The sequence below is a fragment of the Bombina bombina genome, chromosome 6 (assembly GCF_027579735.1).
Source record: "Bombina bombina isolate aBomBom1 chromosome 6, aBomBom1.pri, whole genome shotgun sequence".
Classification (NCBI taxonomy): domain Eukaryota; kingdom Metazoa; phylum Chordata; class Amphibia; order Anura; family Bombinatoridae; genus Bombina; species Bombina bombina.
In genome coordinates, this window is record NC_069504.1 from 875,288,305 (window position 1) to 875,310,390 (window position 22,086).

Genomic DNA, 22,086 nt, shown 5'->3' on the forward strand with positions numbered 1-22,086 from the left:
GGAGATTTATTATAACGATCCCTGTTCCTTTTACAAATTGCCTCAGGTGTGACTCCTTCATTCATTGTTTGCCCCTTGGTATATCTACAGTCACACACTCTGTAATGCCCTGCAAAAAAGGCGCAAAAATGGATAAACCCCTTAAGTCAACCACCTTGAATCAATACTGAAAGGTAGTTGACTCACAGTCAGAAACCTTACCAAGCTCAAATAAGGGACATTCACTCACACAATCACAGGAATCCAACATAGATGAGGAATCCCCTCTTACCAAGAGTGACCTTAAATCTTTATCATCCAAAGAGGACATTAAAGAAGTTCTGAAAGAGGTCAGGGGTTTATTCGGGGAACTGCACAAGGACATCACACAAGTTAAGCACAGAGTGGCTAAACTAGAAGGAACACAATTAACTATGTGCGATGAAATGCATCAAACTTCCAAACAGCTCCACAACCAAGAAGAGACAATAGAGCTCTTATTGGATAAAGTTGTGGACCTCGACAATCGTAACAGGAGGAACAACCTCTGAATTAGAGGTATTCCGGAATCCATTAATCCAACGGCCCTGCTGGGTTGACTGCAAGATTTATTTAGATCCATCAAAGGCACTCCAACAGCACCAGAAGTGATTCTTGAAAGGGCTCATCGGGCGTTAAGGCCCAAACCATCAGCAAAGGCTCCTCCGAGGAACGTCATAGTTAGATTCCTGAACTTTTTGGATAAGGAGGAGGTGCTGAGGAACGCAAGAGCCAAATCACCTTTAACTCACGCAGGGGTCCCTACACAATTTTTTTCGGACATTGGTCCCACTACCCTTCAAAAGAGGCAAGACCTCCGCTACATTACTGACTCTCTTCGCTCAGCTGGGATTCAATATCGCTGGGGTTTCCCAGTGAGCATCATCACCTCAAAAAATGTAGAGACCGTGATATATCGCACACCTGAGGATCTCTATAAAATTAATGAAAAATGGGGATTAAAAATCACTCCCCCGGAAATGGACACTGACCCTACAGGTCCCTCTCAATCAGCTCCTGGAGAAGGCACTCAACGTTGTTCGCATCCACCGGAGTGAGGTATCGTATATTTATATAGGGACTAAGAAGTGATGGCTCTGCTACACTTGGTCTGTGCTTTGCCGCGACCCTCTTCCATAGACTCTAACGATTGCATTACACCTTTATTTGACTGCTATATTACCGTTGGCTTGTTTGTAATTATTATGTTTTTACGTGTTTAATATCATAGAACTCTAACAATGTGAATATAATCTACTTGCTGGGTATCCTCTAGAAGACCTATATCCCACAGTTAAAACTAGTGGACTGATAGGGCCTACTTTACCTCCCCTGGTGACACATGGTGATACTACCTCTACCTCTAGGACTTTTGACCGTTCTGCTGTGCCATAGGCTATTTACCATGATCACCATGATAGGTCAATCTACCCATATAATTTAAGCCACATCACTAGGTAACAAATTCCAACTTTTGGGTCCATTCTTCTCACCAATTTACAAACAATATAATGTGGGTAATGTACAGTTCCACAGTGAGTTTTACCCTTATTCCTGGTTGATGTTGACTTTCATCTATTAATATGTTATAAGCACTTAATATAAGTATCAAAGCCTCATTACTAAGAAGTGATGGCTCTGCTACACTGGGTCTGTGCTTTGCCGTGGCCCTCTTCCATGGACTTTCATGATTGCATTACACCTTTATTTGACTGCTATATTACTGTTGGCTTATTTTTAATCATCTTGTTTTTACCTGTTTAATATCATAGAACTCTAACAATGTGAATATAATCTACTTGGTGGGTATTCCCTACACCTAATACTCTAATATATAAGATCTATATCCCATAGTTAAAGACAGTGGCCTGATAGGGCCTACTTTACCTCCCTTGATGACACATGGTGTTACTACCTTTGCCTCTAGGACTATTGAACGCTCTACTGTGCCATAGGCTATTTACAATGATCACCATGATAGCTCACTCTACCTATATAATCTAAGCCACACCACTAGGTAATAAATTCCAGCCCTATATTGGGTTCTTTGGGTCCATTCTCATTTTAAGAGGGGCCGTAAACCGAAATGGAACTATAGGGACTTTCCCTTAGTATATTTTGCATCTGGTCCAAGCAAGAAAAATGGAGTGGGGGTGCTTTTTAAGCACACATCTCCTTCCAATTGACACAAATAGATAGGGACCCAGAGGGCAGATTTATCATTCTCCAGGGCTTACTGTTTGGCAGACCCATCACAATAGCCAACGCCTACTTCCCAAATAAACTACAGGGAACCTTTATGAGAAAGTTATCCAATCACATAATAGACAATAAGAAGGGCTCACTCATTATAGGAGGGGATTTCAACACACCTTTAGACCCGACCCTGGATACTTCAGTAGGGACCTCCAGTATGTCGAAAAGAGACCTTAAGATTATCAACTCTACTTTGAGAGATATGGCCACACATAACGTGTGGCGCCTGACGCACCCGACCTGGAGGGACTACACGTTCTTCTCGCACCCTCACCACGTCTATTCTAGAATAGATTATTTCTTTGCTGACCCCACACTCCTGTCTAATATTAAATTGGCTGCGATTTTGCCCATTACATGGTCTGATCATGCCCCGGTGGTGTGCTCGGTGGAATGGTCAAAGACTTCCCCAGTCCCATTTCAATGGCGACTAGACGAACACCTTTTGGATGATCCCCTGGTAAAACTAGAACTAGAGGCATCCATCACTGAATATTTTAGTTTTAATGACCCCAAAGACACCTCAACTTTAACGGTATGGGAAGCGCATCAATGCGTTATCAGGAGACTATTAATTAAACATCAGGACAGACTTAACAAACTACATAGGGAGAGATACAATCACCTACTGACGACGCTCTCCAAAGCAGAACACTTACACAAGCAAAAACCGACTGATTCTGCACTACTAGACTCTCTGACCTTGGCCCGTACCAACTTGAGAGATTTTCTACAGATAGATTACCAAAAACAGGCCCTTGCTCTAAAACAATATTACTATACATATGGGAACAAATCCGGCCGACTCCTTGCAAGAGCCTTGCGTCGCAAACGTTTAAAGTCCTACATTCATTCAATACAAGACAAACTAGGCAACACTAAGTCGGACAGCACAGCTATTGCGGAGATCTTCCAAACTTACTATGAATCCCAATATAATCTACATCCCCGACTAACCCTGTTAGAACGGACAGTACAGGCACTGAATCCCCAGATTTACATAGCTACCTATCCAACCTTAACTTACCACAATTGGATGTCTATGACTCTGCAGCGCAAGACAACCCCATTACAACAGAGAAGCTGGGAAAAGCCCGGGCCCAGATGGCTTCGGAATAAAGTACTACAAGACATTTACAACACTTTTGGCCCCCCATCTCGTGCAACTCTTTAACAATATTGAAGAAGTTGGGGGATTTTCTAAACAGATGTTGGAAGCTTATATATCCATTTTGCCAAAGCCGGGGAAGCCCCCTATAAAACCTGAGAATTTTAGGCCTATATCTTTGTTAAATGTAGATGTTAAGCTGTACGCCAAGATTCTGGTTGACAGACTTAACAAAATCCTAACTAAACTAGTTGCCCCTGATCAAGTAGGCTTTGTTCCAGGTAGGGAGGCAAAAGATAACACCCTTAGAATTTTACAACTTATCTATTACGCACATACTAATAACATTCCTATGATCCTAACCTCCACAGATGCTGAAAAGGCTTTTGATAGGGTGAACTGGGGGTTTTTGGGCTCGGTCCTGAGACAAATGAACATTAGCGAGGGCTTCATTTCTAGGTTTGCCCTATATTCCAAACCTACTGCCAGGGTACGGGTTAATGACATCCTGTCTGACCCATTCGCTATTACGAATGGAACTAGACAAGGGTGCCCCCTATCCCCTATCCTTTTCGCCCTATCAATTGAGGCCCTGGCCCAAAAGATAAGACTTAACCCTCACATTTCAGGCATTAAAATTAAGCACACTGAATACAAATTAGCCTTATACGCTGACAATATTATTTTCTCCCTGACGGACCCTCTCCAATCATTGACTGCACTTCTAGACGAATTTAGGGATTATGGAGCTCTCTCCAACTTTCATCTCAATGTCTCCAAGTCAGAAACCTTAAACATCAATTTGCCACTGGAGACCATGGCCCCCTTGAGGGCTTCCATTTCCCTGATGGTTCAACCCCTCAGAATGAAATATCTTGGCATATATCTTACCGCAGACCCTCAAGATTTATTCCAAGCCAACTACATACCCCTTAAAGCTATCATTTCCAACTATATGTCCAGTTGGAGTAACAAACAGATCTCTTGGGTTGGTAGAACGCAGGTTGTTAAGATAAATGTCCTTCCCAGGATTCTTTACTTATTCCAGACTTTTCCTATACCACTTCCCAGACACTACATATCCAGTATCCAAAACATTATAGGACAATACATCTGGCAAAAAGCTAAACCCCGTATCCCGAGATCCACCATGCATCTCCCTAGACTCAGAGGAGGCCTGGGAGTACCGAACGTTGAATTTTAAAGGCAGGCCTCAATTCTACAACACCTGATTGACTGGTGCCATAACTCACTAGATAAGAAATGAGTTCAATTAGATAGAGCAATATTACACATAGATAACATGGGTACACTGGCATGGACACCACCAAAGGACAGACCCTTAGGGATCTCCACTTACCCTCTCTGGACAGAGTTCTTTGCAGTGTGGGACAGGATCTTGTCCCACACACTCAAGTATCTTCGCAGTTTGCACCTATGACTCCTTACAGACTTAAACAGGGGAGGCTCTCTAGCCTTCACTCTCAAACACATAACCCCTCTCCGCATATCAAACCTCTGACTGTGGGTAACATGTTGACTGGAACAAAACTTTTATCAAAAGAGGAAATAGAGGAGAGGTGTGGGGTGTGCTTTGCATCCTGGCTGGAATACACACGTCTGGCTCATTACATAGAATCACACAAAAATAGAAGCGACCTCGCTAGACCACTCAGGGCATTTGAAAGCCTATGTACACAACAAACACAACCTAGACACACCATCTCCAAGATTTATTCCATTCTCTCTACTAATGCGGGCACGATGTACCCATCATTCATACACAGATGGACAGCGGACTTTGACAGACAGATTGACCTTAAAGAGTGGGATGGGGCTTTCAAACACCTGAAAGAAGCCTCCATCTCCTCAAGCATTATAGAAACAAATTACAAATTAATGGCCAGATGGTACCTGACCCCCGCTAGAATTTGTCGGATTTACGGGAAGGGAAGTGGGAGATGCTGGAGAGGATGTGGTGAGGAAGCCGATATGCTACATATCTGGTGGTCCTGCGGGAGGCTGGGTTCTCTATGGTCGGATGTGTTAACAGAAATAAATGAAAAACTAGGACTTCAGATTCCAGAAGATCCGGGAATCTTGGTCTTCCTGGGCTTGCCCAGAATAAGGAGTAAACCCAAAAGGTCCCTACTATACCTTATGCTGAACAGTGCCAAAACCCTCTTACTGAGAAAATGGAAATCTAGGGAGGTCCCCTCACTAATAGATTGGAGGGTTCAGGTTTCCTTACTATTAGGACTCGAGAGATACCATTACTTAAAAAGTGGGAATTTAGACATTCATGAAACCATGATGGAACTTTGGAACCCACCTGCTGATGGCCAGATGGGCCATTAGGGGGGAAGTTTGTTCTTGTTCCAGGCCGGTCCTCTCTTACCCTTGCCCACCACCTCTACCTACCGATAGCCCTTCCCTCACCCTTCCCCTCCCTTTTTTTTTTTCTCTCCCCTCTCTTCTCCACTTTTTCTTCTCTAATTTTCCTTTTCGCAGACTCTTTACCTACCTGCTTTTACTGTAATTTTCTTCTGTACCACATATTCTTATACCATCTTTTCTTTTGGATATTTGCTGAAAATTACTCTGTTGTTATTCCAGGTCCCCTGTTGGGACTTCTTTTATTGAATCAACCTTTATTATTAAAATCGAGCAACACTTTACTCATATGGACCTACAAAATGGACTGTTCGATATTCTTTTGGTGGGAGCATCAACTCCTCACACTGCTTTATTAATGTAGGCCTTGTTATAACTGTTTTCGGCAAGTGTATGTATCTGTCACTACTTTTTGTAACAATGTGAACACTTGTTGTATTTACTTGTTATATTCTCAATAAAAATCTTTAAACATAAATATATATTTCATTAGAATAGTAAGATTAGGAAATATTTAGGAAGCATCAAGGTTTAAGATAGAAATAATTCTACTATATACATCACGAAAATGTGTATTTTTTATACATTGTATGTTACCTATAGCAATATATTGTTTGATAATTAAATATAAAAAAATCATAGAAAGAGATTATTCATCTAAAATATGTGTGCATTACACACAGTGATTTTGTATGTTCTACTACAATTGGAATATATGTGCTGTCAACATCCAGATTATAGTCTGCTTTAAATCTATTATATGTGTATGTTAAGTAAAACAAAATAAGATTTTAAAAAGTACCTTATAAATGCATATCCATAAAGAAATTACTGTTGTTAGCATCACTTAAGAATTATTAACATAAAATCACTTTTATTAGAAATTACATTAATAAATAAAAAATAAATATAACATTTTAATTAAAATATTCTTTTTATTATGATAAATATGATTTATGAAGGTCATAAAACATAATTAAATAATATTATAGAACAAATTATAACACAGCCCCTTTAGAGCCATCTGACAAGGTGACATAGTGCATCACAGTCCTTGGAGGGAGTTGACAAGGGCAAACAAAGGCCAACAAAGGCCAACACAGCCCCTTTGGAGCCATCTGACAAGGGCGAACAAAGTGCAACAGGCACACTATATAACTAAATATATAAAAATTAAACAACTAACCCAACAGGCAACAAATAAAACAAATAATATGGACAGAGGAGTTACTCCTGCTCCTTTGGGTCATCTCCGGATGTTCCACTTACTGGGGCATCCTCCTCACGTTCCTGGGCCTGAGTTTCTGCAGCTGCAGCTTGCAACCTTGCCTCCATACGGCTCATGCGCATTAGCATAAGGCGATTAAGCAGCAGCTGCATAAATATGAAATCCTGCGTTGTTCCCAGCCGCTGATGGCAACTCAGCATGGTTCCCTCCAATCTCACTAGAGCCTCTTGCATCAACCATGCTGAGTCACAACCTAAACAAAAAGAATTAAATTAAAATCAATATAAATGACAGAACAGAATTAAAATATAGCAAAGGGACATTGCACTAATTTAAATACAAATCATGATTAGAATAAAATATACTATATAGAAGAAGAATTACACGTTAAATATGTTCTTCATAGATAAACAATTTAGATATAAAATAAAATAACAACTCTATAGACAAATCATTTTTTTAGTTTATGACACACAGGGAAAGGAGCTGGGATTAAAAATAAATTAAACAAAATGCATATTTACATAATTGATATACAAAATCTAGACAATATAATTTGGAAAAAATAAATGTTGATAATTTGAAAGAATGTAAATATGAAACATTTACATTCATATCAGAAATAAAAGTTTTATAAATAAAGTTTTCGATTCTAAATAAATTTAGGTATAATTAGATCAGTATAATGTCCCTTTAAGAATGTATGGTCGGGGGGCGGTGCCTGGCTGTACTCTAAGATGGAGGTACAGTGAGAGAGCTCCGTGCTAGCCTGAGCAAAAAGGCCTGACAAGACGCGCACAGGAGCGAGATAGCAAACAGAGCCATAATTACAGTCACAGAGGAGCGGCTTCCAGCTGGGTAACCCCCGATAATCTTCGCTACTAGTTTGCGATCTGCCAGAGGGAGACGGGAGTGCCGGAATGTGATGCGGCTCCTAGTCAAGCCTGCAAAGGAAACGCTCTGCCATTGCCATGTGGGTGAGTTATCACCGGAGCGGTTATAACACCGGAGCTAGCATAACAAGGCACAATGTGTATTAGCAGCAATCCACGCTATCAGCTGCTGTGAGATGACCAAGTACAGACCCACATAATAAAATGGTCTTAAGTTGAATCCCATAAACATGACAGATATGGCACTTATATAAAGAGGGCAGTAAATGCATTTGACATAGGGTCTAAGTAGGATTGTGGTGAGAGTGGCAGACTTTATCCCCAGGGCGCAATATAGGAATACATGTAGGTGTTTAATTCATAAGCCTGCACTTTAGCTACTATTGGGTGACACCTAAAGGATACAGTTTAGGGACTGTCACAAACATAATCCCAGTCAAGGATACAGCTCTCTGGGGTGAGCACATCTAAGTAAACAAGGGGCACACATTATCTGCAAAACATATGGCAATTGTCACGGCACAGTTTCCAAATCTGAGCGAGTGACCCCAATCAACACTAAACCCGCCACCCACCCTAGCCAGAGGAATATTCTGACTTTGAAGCACCATATTACAAGTATGTCTGTGAGAAGAGCTAATAAAACAGATAAGATCCCAAAAACTGCCCCTGTAGATTCCTTTTTTAAAGCGTCAAAGGCAAACAAACTACCTGAAAGCATGGAGTCAGATAATGAAGAAGATACTGAAGTGGAGCCTAATATAACAACTCAGGCAGACCAGATCCCAGTTACAAAAGCAGATTTACAATCACTAGTCTCCAAAAAAGACATAGATGCAAACTTCGAAAAATTATGGAGTAAGATCGATAACCTTCACTCATCAGTGTCTGCCAGCCTTAAAGAAATCAAAAATTATATTACGGAAATAGGCAATTGGGTAGACACGCTAGAAACAAATCAAGAAGAAATAGCAGAAGACATTTCTACACTATCTCAATCCATCTCCTCACAACAGCAAGAGATCATGGACCTCCATGAAAAAATGGAGGACATGGAAAACAGGTCTCGACGCTGCAATCTGCGACTCAAAGGGAAACTGTTCTAAACAAAGATCTCAACATGTATCTCCACCAGTTGTTCCGGGCTATAACGGGGGACACCTTGGAAGATTCTTACCAGATAGAGAGGGCGCACAGGGCTCTCAGAGCCAGACCCAGAGATGATATGCCCCCTCGAGACGTCATAGTCCGCATGCTGCGGTTTCCCGAGAAAGAGAAAATTATACAAGCATCACGCCAAAATCCCACATTTAAGTTCCAAGGTAATGTGGTCCAATTTTATCAGGACTTATGTATACGAACTCTACAACGGCGCAATATGCTTAGACCACTCACTGCTATCTTGCGGAAAAATCAAGTGCCATATCGATGGGGATTCCCCTTTGCATTGATTGTAACGAAAGATGGGAAAACAGTGGCGATTAAAAACCTGGAAGAAGTACCAGCTGCATGCAAAAACCTAGGCTTGGAAATCCCGGACTTCTCATCAAATGCATCTCCGACAAGAGAATTGGACCCTACGGGTCTGAAAAGCACATCCTCAAAAAACAAATGGTCAAAGATCACTAAAGGGAAAAGATTAAAACCATGACTTGACTCTCCATGATTCGGTCTGTGAGGAACAGACTAGTCACTTATTTACAAATTCAAGTTGGTTAACACACCTTGCAACGGGTGAGTTCTGAATCTCACAGGACATACCAAAGAAATACTGCAAGAAGTGTGGGTTTACAAAGAAGAGACCCTAGGGTCAGGTGTACCTATATCCTTTTACCTGGTGCCTGGGTTCTGATGTAAACTTGGGATACAGAAGCTTATTGTGTGTTTCTATATATTACATATTGTTTTGTTATGTTCTACAAATGTGGTTATTTAAAAGATCTTTCATTGTTGGAAGAGATCGGTAGAGCACTCTCTCCTTGACTCCTCTAACGTTTATTTACCACCCTTTACCTCTCTTTCCTTCTTGGTAACACTTTACCACCACTTTCTCTCCTCCTGGACTGTCCCCTGCCTCTTTGTTACCTTCTTTGACTCAAATTCCTTCGGAGTCTCAATCGAGGCCCCAGTTACTGATTTAAACTAGTTAACCTTATTTACTTGTTCATGTTTAATGTAGTTGTTATGTTATATCACCTTGTATACACCATACAACAATTCTTTATGAGTCATGCTATACGACTTCTCCAGTTATGTACCCGGTCCAGGGGCTTAGATGACTTCTATTGCACCTACATTACTAAACACTTGAGTGACGGAGTCTCCAGGGCATCTTCTCTCAGGGTTCTGGTAAGACAGGGGTATCAGATAGATCTCTCACACTACTAAAGAAAGACCCGAATTAGAGAATCCATAAGATGACGCTTCCAAACATCAACCTAATCTCACATAATGTGAGAGGCCTACATTCGAATATTAAAAGACGTACAGTCCTGACTAAATACAAAAATTTACATGCCAACATGATTTTCCTCCAAGAAACTCACTTCATAGCCTCCTCAGTTCCCAAATATTGGACACGAGATTACACCCAACATTTCCATGCAACATCCACTACAAAATAGCGGGGAGTATCTATCCTGATCTACCACTCGCTGTCATTTACACATGGAGAGACAATAGCAGATAAGGACGGGAGGTATATTCTAGTTCAGGGCCAGTTACAGGGGGTGGATGTAGTGCTATGTAACATTTATGCACCAAATGAGAAACAGAATATTTTTTTTAAGATGATATCCCACTTGTTGACTAATTGGTCTCAGATGCGAATTATCCTGGCAGGGGACTTTAATTTGGATCTACAGAATTTGGTTTACCGACACAATAATACCCTATCTAAGAAAAATTTGAGGTTGAGATCTATGGCCACAGCCACTATGGATCATCTAAATCCACATTCCCTGGTTGGCACTTGGAAAACTTTATACGGCATAACTACCGACACTACTTATTACTCTGCAGCCCACAAGATATACTCCAAGATAGATTACATATTTATAAGTCAGCTAATACAGCCAGTTCTACGCTCAGCTAGTATCCACACATGTGTATGGTCGGATCACTCTATAACACAGATTCAATTAGGTGCACTAAGGGACCCAAATAGGTTACAGTCCTGGACTTATGACCCTTCATGTTTACAAAATCCACAAATCAAATTTTATTAAAGCGCTGGGCGAATATTGGAACATTAATCTGGACTCCACCTCCAATCCTATATCTGTCTGGGAGGCTCATAAATCAGTAATTCGAGGCTTACTAATCAAAGAAAAAACAATATATAAAAAGAAAATTCAGACTCACCTGTCTCAGCTGAATGCTGAAATAGTGGAGTTGGAACGCTTACACAAACTGACTCTAACACCACACTCCATTCCTTACAACTTAAAAGACAAACATTGGCAAAAGATCTGAATGAAAATTAGGTCAAAATGGCACACAAATTGAAAATATACTATTTCCTATATGCGAACAAGCCTGACAGATATCTGGCTAAAAAAATCAGAGATTCACAACAGGTCTCTTCCATCCCACTGCTGTTAAACACAGAAGGAGTCATAACATCCCACCCACAAGAGATAGTGGACACTTTTGCTAAATATTACAGACAGCTGTACGACGGCAAAAAAACATTACCCACCAATTATGAATGATTTCTTAGAAACCGCGAAATTAGGAAAAATCACAGAACAAGACCGGGGCATACTGAATGCTAAAATAACCCAGGGAGAAATAATAGCGGTTCTGAAGGACCTTAAACCAGGGAAGGCACAGGGCCTGGATGGCTTCCCGGGAGAGTATTATAAGTTATTTAAGTCGACTCTGGTTCCCCATCTGGTTAGGTTCGCGAACCATATTATGGAAGGTCATGAGATCCCGACAGAATTACTCCAGGCCAAGATAATAGTATTACCAAAATAGGGAAAAATCCTAAATATTGTCCTAGCTACAGACCCATCTCCCTTATAAATCAAGACATATAAATAGTGACAAAAATACTTGCTAATAGACTTAAACAGATAATCCCATCGGTAATACATCCAGACCAAGTGGGTTTCATTGCGGGGAGGGAGGCCCCTGACAACATAAGGAGAATGGCAGCGGTAGCGGACCACCTGACTGATAGTGGAGTGCCTTCTCTGCTCCTATCTTTGGATGCGGAGAAGGCATTTGATAGAGTGGATTGGCAATATATGTGGACAGTGATGGAGGAAGTAGGGATTAGAGGCCCCTTCCTTACAGGGATTAAAAATGTCTACTCCAATCCCACAGCAAGGGTTAGGGCGATAGGACACCAATCTACAATAATTCATATTAAAAACGGAACCAGGCAGGGGTGCCCCTTGTCACCGCTCCTGTTTGCATTATGTATTGAGCTATTAGCAGCAGCCATCAGGAACAATGCAGACATTACGGGACTGCAAATTGGTAGGTTTACCCATAAAATAACTTTATTCGCAGATGACGTCTTATTGACACTGACCAAACCTTTACTGTCTTTACCTAATTTATACAACACAATAGAAAAGTTTTCTACCATCTTGGGTTATAAAATAAATTTAGACAAGTGTGAAGCCCTCCCTATTATCTTACCGGCCCACACGATCAAACTTATAGAAGCTAACTTTGAATTTAGATGGGTTAAAAAAAGCATAAAATATTTGGGAATTAACCTAACCCCCCCATTCCAGTGATCTCTACAAACACAACTATGTCCCGCTGTCCAAACAGATTCGTTCAGATTTAATCAGATGGCAAACATATAACTTTTCATGGTACGGTAGATTAACCTCCATTAAAATGAACGTTCTGCCACGTATTTTGTATTTATTTAGGGCTCTCCCGATTAGGGTAAACAGGCAGGATATAGACTCACTACAAGGGGCTTTACACAGCTTTCTAAAAGACAAGAAGAAGGCAAGAATCTTGGCTCAAACCTTAACACACCATAGACAGTGGGGGGGGGGGGTTACCTAACCTCTTTGACTATTATAAAGCTTCTAGGCTAGCTCAGACATCCCTGTGTGGCAGGAGAGATAAAAATATCCTCTGGCCAATCATGGAGGCTGAGCTGGGGGGATTCGAGGCCCCTGAAGATATTATATGGAACTGGGAGGCTGTGGGAGAGGGTTCAAAACAATGCCCCTCAATTACCAGGTTGTCGGCCCGTGAATGCTATTCAACGGTTAGGGCCTCTAATATTTTCCCCATGAACTCCTTACAAAAACCCTTGAGGTATTTAATAGCTGAGGAATATATGCCCCTCATCAACAAGTGGGAGAATAAAGGACTCTATAGAGTCAAAGATATTATTAAAAAGGGGGTCCCCATCTCATTCTCACTATTAAGTCAACAACTAGACCCGATCCCCTTACGGTGGTTCCTGTACCTACAGGTTAACTCAGCTACTCGAGCTTATCTATCTGACTATACCCCACAAATCACCACAATTCTAGAAATGCTATGCAGTACATCCAACAGACCTATACATGCAATCTCACAGTTATATATAGAGTTGCAAAAGACCAAGACTAGGGCCAAACCCACCCTAATGTTCAGATGGGAAACAGAGGTAGGAATGGAGTGGGATCAGGACACGTGGGAGAGTGTGCTCTTTGAGTCTAGTAAAAACTTGCTGAGTGCTGATCTTAGAGAAAATATTATAAAGACCTCCTTCAGGTGGTACTTAACGCCTATCCAGACAGCTCACTCAGACAAATCAGGCTCTAACTTATGCTATAGGGGGTGTAAAGTAGTGGGATCATACCTACACATGTGGTTGGAGTGCCCCAGTGTTAGAGACATATGGGTTAAACTTTCTGAACTTTTAAGTGACTTACTGGATGAACAAATAACCCTTGAAGCCTCACATGCATTACTTCATGACAATATAACCAGATTCAACAGACACATCAACGCATTTATTAGAATAGTATGTACTATAACTAGAACTAGTATAGCGAGATACTGGAAAACGGGTACTCCCGCATGGCCGGAAATCTTAGCTAAAATTAGACAGACATACTCTATGTATGAAACAGCGGCACACATACAAAATACATCAGACTCCTTCCAAAAGATATGGTATTACTGGATACTTGGAAGCGAGGGAGGGAACACCACAGAATTGAATGGCGCACAAGATAATATGGGTAATGGGGTAGATCTGAGCAGGAATCCTGGGAGACTGAAAGATTCCTGTCACTGATCTGTCATTTGGGTGTATTGGAGATATTTAACTTATTCTGTTTTGTTTTAGGTATACTTGGGATAAGGTGATGAACATTGTTTACTTACGGCTAGATTTAGAGTTCTGCGGCCAAAGGGGTGCGTTAGCTACACATGCTTTTTTCCCCCCGCACCTTTTAAATACCGCTGGTATTTAGAGTTCACAGAATGGCTGCGTTAGGCTCCAAAAAAGGGAGCGTAGAGCATATTTACCGCCACTGCAACTCTAAATACCAGCGTTGCTTACGGACGCGGCCAGCTTCAAAAACGTGCTCATGCACGATTCCCCCATAGAAAACAATGGGGCAGTTTGAGCTGAAAAAAAAGTATGTACTATAACTAGAACTAGTATAGCGAGATACTGGAAAATGGGTACTCCCGCATGGCCGGAAATCTTAGCTAAAATTAGACAGACATACTCTATGTATGAAACAGCGGCACACATACAAAATACATCAGACTCCTTCCAAAAGATATGGTATTACTGGATACTTGGAAGCGAGGGAGGGAACACCACAGAATTGAATGGCGCACAAGATAATATGGGTAATGGGGTAGATCTGAGCAGGAATCCTGGGAGACTGAAAGATTCCTGTCACTGATCTGTCATTTGGGTGTATTGGAGATATTTAACTTATTCTGTTTTGTTTTAGGTATACTTGGGATAAGGTGATGAACATTGTTTACTTACGGCTAGATTTAGAGTTCTGCGGCCAAAGGGGTGCGTTAGCTACGCATGCTTTTTTTCCCCCGCACCTTTTAAATACCGCTGGTATTTAGAGTTCACAGAATGGCTGCGTTAGGCTCCAAAAAAGGGAGTGTAGAGCATATTTACCGCCACTGCAACTCTAAATACCAGCGTTGCTTACGGACGCGGCCAGCTTCAAAAACGTGCTCGTGCACGATTCCCCCATAGAAAACAATGGGGCAGTTTGAGCTGAAAAAAAACCTAACACCTGCAAAAAAGCAGCATTCAGCTCCTAACGCAGCCCCATTGTTTACTATGGGGAAACACTTCCTATGTCTGCACCTAACATGTACCCCGAGTCTAAACACCCCTAACCTTACACTTATTAACCCCTAATCTGCCACCCCCGCTATCGCTGACACCTGCATATTTTTTTCAACCCCTAATCTGCCGCTCCGTATACTGCCGCAACATACATTATACCTATGTACCCCTAATCTGCTGCCCTTAACACCGCCGACCCCTATATTATATTTATTAACCCCTAATCTGCCCCCCACAACGTCGCCGCCAGCTACCTACAATAATTAACCCCTAATCTGCCGATCGGATCTCGCCGCTAATCTAATAAATGGATTAACCCCTAAAGCTAAGTCTAACCCTAACACTAACACCCCCCTAAGTTAAATATAATTTAAATCTAACGAAATAAATTAACTCTTATTATATAAATTATTCCTATTTAAATACTTACTTGTAAAATAAACCCTAATATAGCTACAATATAAATTATAATTATATTGTAGCTATTTTAGGATTAATATTTATTTTACAGGCAACTTTGTAATTATTTTAAACAGGTACAATAGCTATTAAATAGTTAATAACTATTTAATAGCTAAAATAGTTAAAATAATTACAAAATTACCTGTAAAATAAATCCTATCCTAAGTTACAATTAAACCTAAAACTACACTATCAATAAATTAATTAAATACAATACCAACAAATAAATACAATTAAATAAACTAACTAAAGTACAAAAAATAAAAAAGAACTAAGTTAAAAAAAATAAAAAAATATTTACAAACATTAGAAAAATATTACAACAATTTTAAACTAATTACACCTACTCTAAGCCCCCTAATAAAATAACAAAGCCCCCAAAATAAAAAAAATGCCCTACCCTATTCTAAATTAAAAAAGTTCAAAGCTCTTTTACCTTACCAGCCCTGAAAAGGGCCATTTGCGGGGCATGCCCCAAATAATTCAGCTCTTTTGCCTGTAAATAAAAACATACAATACCCCCCCCCCAACGTTACAACCCACCACCCACATACCCCTAATCTAACCCAAACCCCCCTTAAATAAACCTAACACTAAGCCCATGAAGATCTTCCTACCTTATCTTCACCATGCCAGGTTCACCGATCGCTCCAGAAGAGGGTCCGAAGTCTTGATCCAAGCGGCGGCTGAAGAACTCCATCATCGGGCTGAAGTTGGAAGTCCATCATCGGGATGAAGTCTTCTATCAAGCGCCATCTTCAATCTTCTTTCTTCCGGAGTGGGTGGTGGGTTGTAATGTTGGGGGGGGGTATTGTATGTTTTTATTTACAGGCAAAAGAGCTGAATTATTTGGGGCATGTCCCGCAAATGGCCCTTTTCAGGGCTGGTAAGGTAAAAGAGCTTTGAACTTTTTTAATTTAGAATAGGGTAGGGCATTTTTTTATTTTGGGGGTCTTTGTTATTTTATTAGTAGGTGTAATTAGTTTAAAATTGTTGTAGTATTTTTCTAATGTTTGTAAATATTTTTTTTAATTTTTTTTTAACTTAGTTCTTTTTTATTTTTTGTACTTTAGTTAGTTTATTTAATTGTAGTTATTTGTAGGCATTGTATTTAATTAATTTATTGATAGTGTAGTGTTAGGTTTAATTGTAGATAATTGTAGGTATTTTATTTAATTAATTTATTGATAGTGTAGTGTTAGGTTTAATTGTAACTTAGGTTAGGATTTATTTTACAGGCAATTTTGTAATTATTTTAACTAGGTAGCTATTAAATAGTTATTAACTATTTAATAGCTATTGTACCTGGTTAAAATAAATACAAAGTTGCCTGTAAAATAAATATTAATCCTAAAATAGCTACAATATAATTACAATTTATATTGTAGCTATATTAGGGTTTATTTTACAGGTAAGTATTTAGTTTTAAATAGGATTAATTTATTTAATAAGAGTTAATTTATTTCGTTAGATAAAAATTATATTTAACTTAGGGGGGTGTTAGGGTTAGACTTAGCTTTAGGGGTTAAAAAATTTATTAGAATAGCGGTGAGCTCCGGTCGGCAGATTAGGGGTTAATGTTTGAAGTTAGGTGTCGGCGATGTTAGGGAGGGCAGATTAGGGGTTAATACTATTTATTATAGGGTTATTGAGGCGGAAGTGAGGCGGATTAGGGGTTAATACATTTATTATAGTAGCGGTGCGGTTCGGTCAGCAGATTAGGGGTTAATAAGTGTAGGTAAGGTAGCGGCGACGTTGGGGGGACAGATTAGGGGTTAATAAATATTATGTAGGTGTCGGCGATGTTAGGGGCAGCAGATTAGGGGTACATAGGGATAATGTAGCTGGCGGCGGTATACGGAGCGGCAGATTAGGGGTTAAAAAAATGTAATAGAGTGGCGGCGGTGTGGGGGGGGCTCGGTTTAGGGGTACATAGGTAGTTTATGGGTGTTAGTGTACTTTAGAGCACAGTAGTTAAGAGCTTTATAAACCGGCGTTGGCCATAAAGCTCTTAACTACTGACTTTTTTCTGCGGCTGGAGTTTGTCGTTAGATTTCTAACGCTCACTTCAGCCACGACTCTAAATACCGGCGTTAGAAAGATCCCATTGAAAAGATAGGATACGCAAATGGCGTAGGGGGATCTGCGGTATGGAAAAGTCGCGACTGCAAAGTGAGCGTTAGACCCTTTCCTGACTGACTCCAAATACCAGAGGGCAGTAAAAACCAGCGTTAGGAGCCTCTAACGCTGGTTTTGACGCTACCGCCCAACTCTAAATCTAGCCGTTAGTTAGTTATTATGTTTTTTTTACAACTTATGTTAATATTACAGTTTTCTTTTTGCGAGTGTGGGTTCACTTGGTTCCCTTCTTTATAGTGGACCCTCACTAACCCCTCCTGCTCTAAGGAGCATCCCTAAGGAATAATATGAGAGACCTGACCTTTTCATCGCAACTGGATGTTTATGAACCTCTTTTACTTTGGAGCTAAAGGACGTATGTTAGGGAACTGAGTATGAAAAAGCTAGTAATGCCCAGATTGTGTTGCAACTCACGGACAACAGGCCCTAACCATATTTGACACTCCAATTGTTGCCTTATGTAAACAGGATGGGTTTTCTTTAAATACTGACCGGCATATTTCTGACAGTTGCTACAAGACTTTATCCCTCCAATCAAATATCAGTTGCAGATGTGGCATATTCCCAGGTGGGAGGGGGATGAGAATGTACTTATTGTACTCATTTTATGGAATGTACCTTAATTCTTTTGTCTAAAATGTTCAATAAAAAATGATTTAATCTAAGAATGTATGGTCAAATATTGATTTATAATGATTCTTACATCTGTGGCTGGGAAGGAGAACAGGATACCCAGGCCAAGGAAGGTGAGGATCAGGGAAAATGGGTTGGCAGGGATTATGGACGGGGCAAGGAGGGCACGCACAGGTGGGGAATGTGGGGTCTGGGCAGTAGGGGCATGCCCAGGTGGGGAAGGTGGGTCCTGGGCAGTTGGGGCATGGCCAGGTGGGGCAGGAGTAGGACGGGAAAGAAGGGGAGATGATAATGATTCTTACATCTGTGGCTGGGAAGGAGAACAGGATACCCAGGCCAAGGAAGGTGAGGATCAGGGAAAATGGGTTGGCAGGGATGATGGACGGGGCAAGGTGGGGCACGCAAAGGTGGGGAATGTGGGGCCTGGGCAGGTGGGGAAGGTGGGGTCTGGGCAGTTGGGGCATGCCCAGGTGGGGAAGGTGGGTCCTGGGCTGTTAGGGCATGGGCAGGTGGGGCAGGAGTAGGACGGGAAATAAGGGTAGAGTGGCGAAGAGCAGATATGACAGATTTGGAAGGGACAGTCACCCTATTGTGGCAGGGATAGGCTCATTAACTGAACCTCTGTCAGAGTTGATTGATTGTTACTTACAGCCACTGGTCTTAAATCTTAAAATCTGCATCAGGAATACTAGTGATGTCATTAGACAGATTGAAACCCTAGAATGGCAAGATGGTTTTTCATTTGTATCCGTTGATGTTGTTTCTTTGTACACCTCTAAACCCCATGATAAAGGTATGAAGGCCATTGAGTTGAGATAGTGAGGTATTAAAAGAATTCATCTTAAGATCCATAGATTTTCTGTTGACACACAATTTTTTCATGTTTGAGGAGCTCTACTATCTCCAGAGGCGTGGAACTGCTATAGGAGCAAAATTTGCTCCCCCTTTTGCCAACCTGTATTTAAGTTGGTTGGAGCTTTTCTGCGTCTTTGGAGATAGTAGTCCTTTTCGTGAGAATATCTGCTTTTTTGGTCACTTTATAGATGACCTTCTTTTTGTTTGGAAGGGTCCTGAGGAACTGATCTCCTCATTCATGAGTCATCTACAAGAGAATGACCTAAATCTTGCATTTACCTATACACATAGCAAAGATTGTATCGCCTATTTGGATATTTTGTTGAAATCAAATGTGAATAAGAAGCAAGTTGAGGTGGAATTGTATAGGAAGGATGTGGCCGGTAATACAATTTTAAATGTTGAATCTTGTCATCCCAGGCACACTGTAAACGCAATCCCTAAGAATCAGTACATGCGGATAAAGCGAAATTGTACTACTACAGACAAATATGAATTACATGCCACTGAACTCACAGAAAGGTTTGTGAATAGGGGCTACAGGAAGGAAACTTTGTTAGAAACTAAAAAGCAAGCAGATCTTCTGGACAGAAGTTCTCTCTTCACTCACAGAAAAAAGTCACAAGATATGAGAAATCAACCTAAGTTTATCACCACCTACAGTAATGAATACTGCATAATATGTGGAATTATCAGAAATTCGCTGTCTATTCTGGAAATTGATGATAGACCTAGGGAGATTGTGAACAATGGTTGTTGCTTTGTGTCTAGAAAGGCTAAAACCTTAGGGAATACCTTATCTCCAATCTATGCTACCAGGGCAAAAAAAGCCCAACTGGCTTTCTTTGAAACCAGGTTTTTTTCAAATGTAATAGCATGAGATGTAAATCTTGTTCATATGCCATTTTTATTTTTATTCTATGTGTAATTCTTGCTTTGTAGTATACCTTTTGACCTGCATGGGGTGCTATAAGCAGTACGTGGGTTTAACTACATGAGCTCTCAAGGATCGGTTTCTTGAACATCTGAGAGCTATTGATGACCCTGAGTCAACCACTCTGATCTCCCTGCATTTCAAAAGGGAACACAATGCAGATAGTTCACTTTTGGCATTCCAATGCATACAAGTTATTCCAAGACACCCCAGAGGGGGTAATAGGGAAGAAGTCCTAAGGCAACGTGAGGTCTTTTGGATTTTTCACTTGGATACATGAATGCCAAAAGGTTTGAACTCTGATTGGGATGTTAAACTTTTTGTATAGCACATGTATATAACTAGCACTTACATTATTTCTATAATACAAATGTATATTGAAATGTATTGCTTCCTTTCAATTAGATTTTCAGATTTGTGTTAGAAATGTATGCACTTGCAACTATGTATTTAACATATGTACTATGCCTGTATATCATTAGCACTTACATTATTTCTATAACACAAATGTATATAGAAACTTATTGTTCCCTTTCAATTAGATCTTAATATTTTTGTTAGAAATGTATGCACTTGCAACTATGCATTTAACATATGTATTATTATTTTGTAATTCATTTGTATTTCCTCATACTTCTTTCTTTTCCCCCTTCCCCCTTCCCCTTTTACTATTCATTTATGAGAGACTCTATGTCACTCAGGTGTATGGGATAATGGTAACTAATTAGAGTTGTGGGGATGGATGTTTTAGATTATAAATTGAGAGAGCCAACATTTGTTAGATACAGGTCACTGATGAAGTACTACAGTATATGTGATAACCACGAAACATGTTTGACCTCCTTTCTTGATGTACTCTGTCACTTTGGGTGCACATTAAATTTTGCAATTTTATGAAGAGCCTGCTAAGTCCTTTGGATTTCTGAGTGCTGTTCCTTGTTCATGTTATACATTTTTTGTTTGGCGTTGATGGAGCGCTTTTGTGCAGGACAAGCACCGGTGATGTAATCTTCCTGAGACCACCCCGCATGGCGTAAGTTGCGGTAGGGTGAAGATGGCTGTGTCTTTCAGATTGGGCTGAGTACCGCTGCGTGGGAGATGTTTGTTAGATCATTGAAAGTTTGTAAGGGACAGGGTGGGCATGACGGGGAGAGCGGCGAGGGGAGGGCAGGGGAGGCAGGGGAGGCAGGGGGAGGTTCAGAAGGTGTGGCAGGGTGGTGCCCAGAAGTGGACGGTCCATCTGAAATATATTATACAATTGTTTCAATACAAATATTATATAAAAATATATTATTTACATTTAAAATTAATATTTATCATCATTTGAGATATGTAATTATTTATTTTGCTCACAAATTAGACAAAGTCACAATAATGAATATGTTTAAAGGTCTTAATTGATTTAAAGCAATTCTAATTTTGAATATTTTGAAATTGATCCTTGAAACTCTAATGTTCGCTCACTGGTACTTATTCTTGAACGTTTGATCCATACATTAAAAAGCATATGTTGCAAAGTCCCCATTATGTGTTAATCTTTATGATTTTACAATATTACATTTCTCTTTTTGATACTATATATCAGTACACATGTATGCATTTGATATTGAAAAGCCATAGAGGTCCGTCTCTTATGTGATGTACTTGTCATTTGATCACATGTAGAGTGCATTATTAAATGTGAACAACATAGGGTACTTTAGACACATGCCCGTGGATTGACATATGAGAGTCCACTATTGGATAATATGGAAGTGTTTCATATGAGCAAATATAAATGGCCACTCCACACAGTCTTCGAAACAAGGCAATCACTGATGATAAAATATATTAAGATGATTGCCTTGGTAATGGTAAAAAAATTTT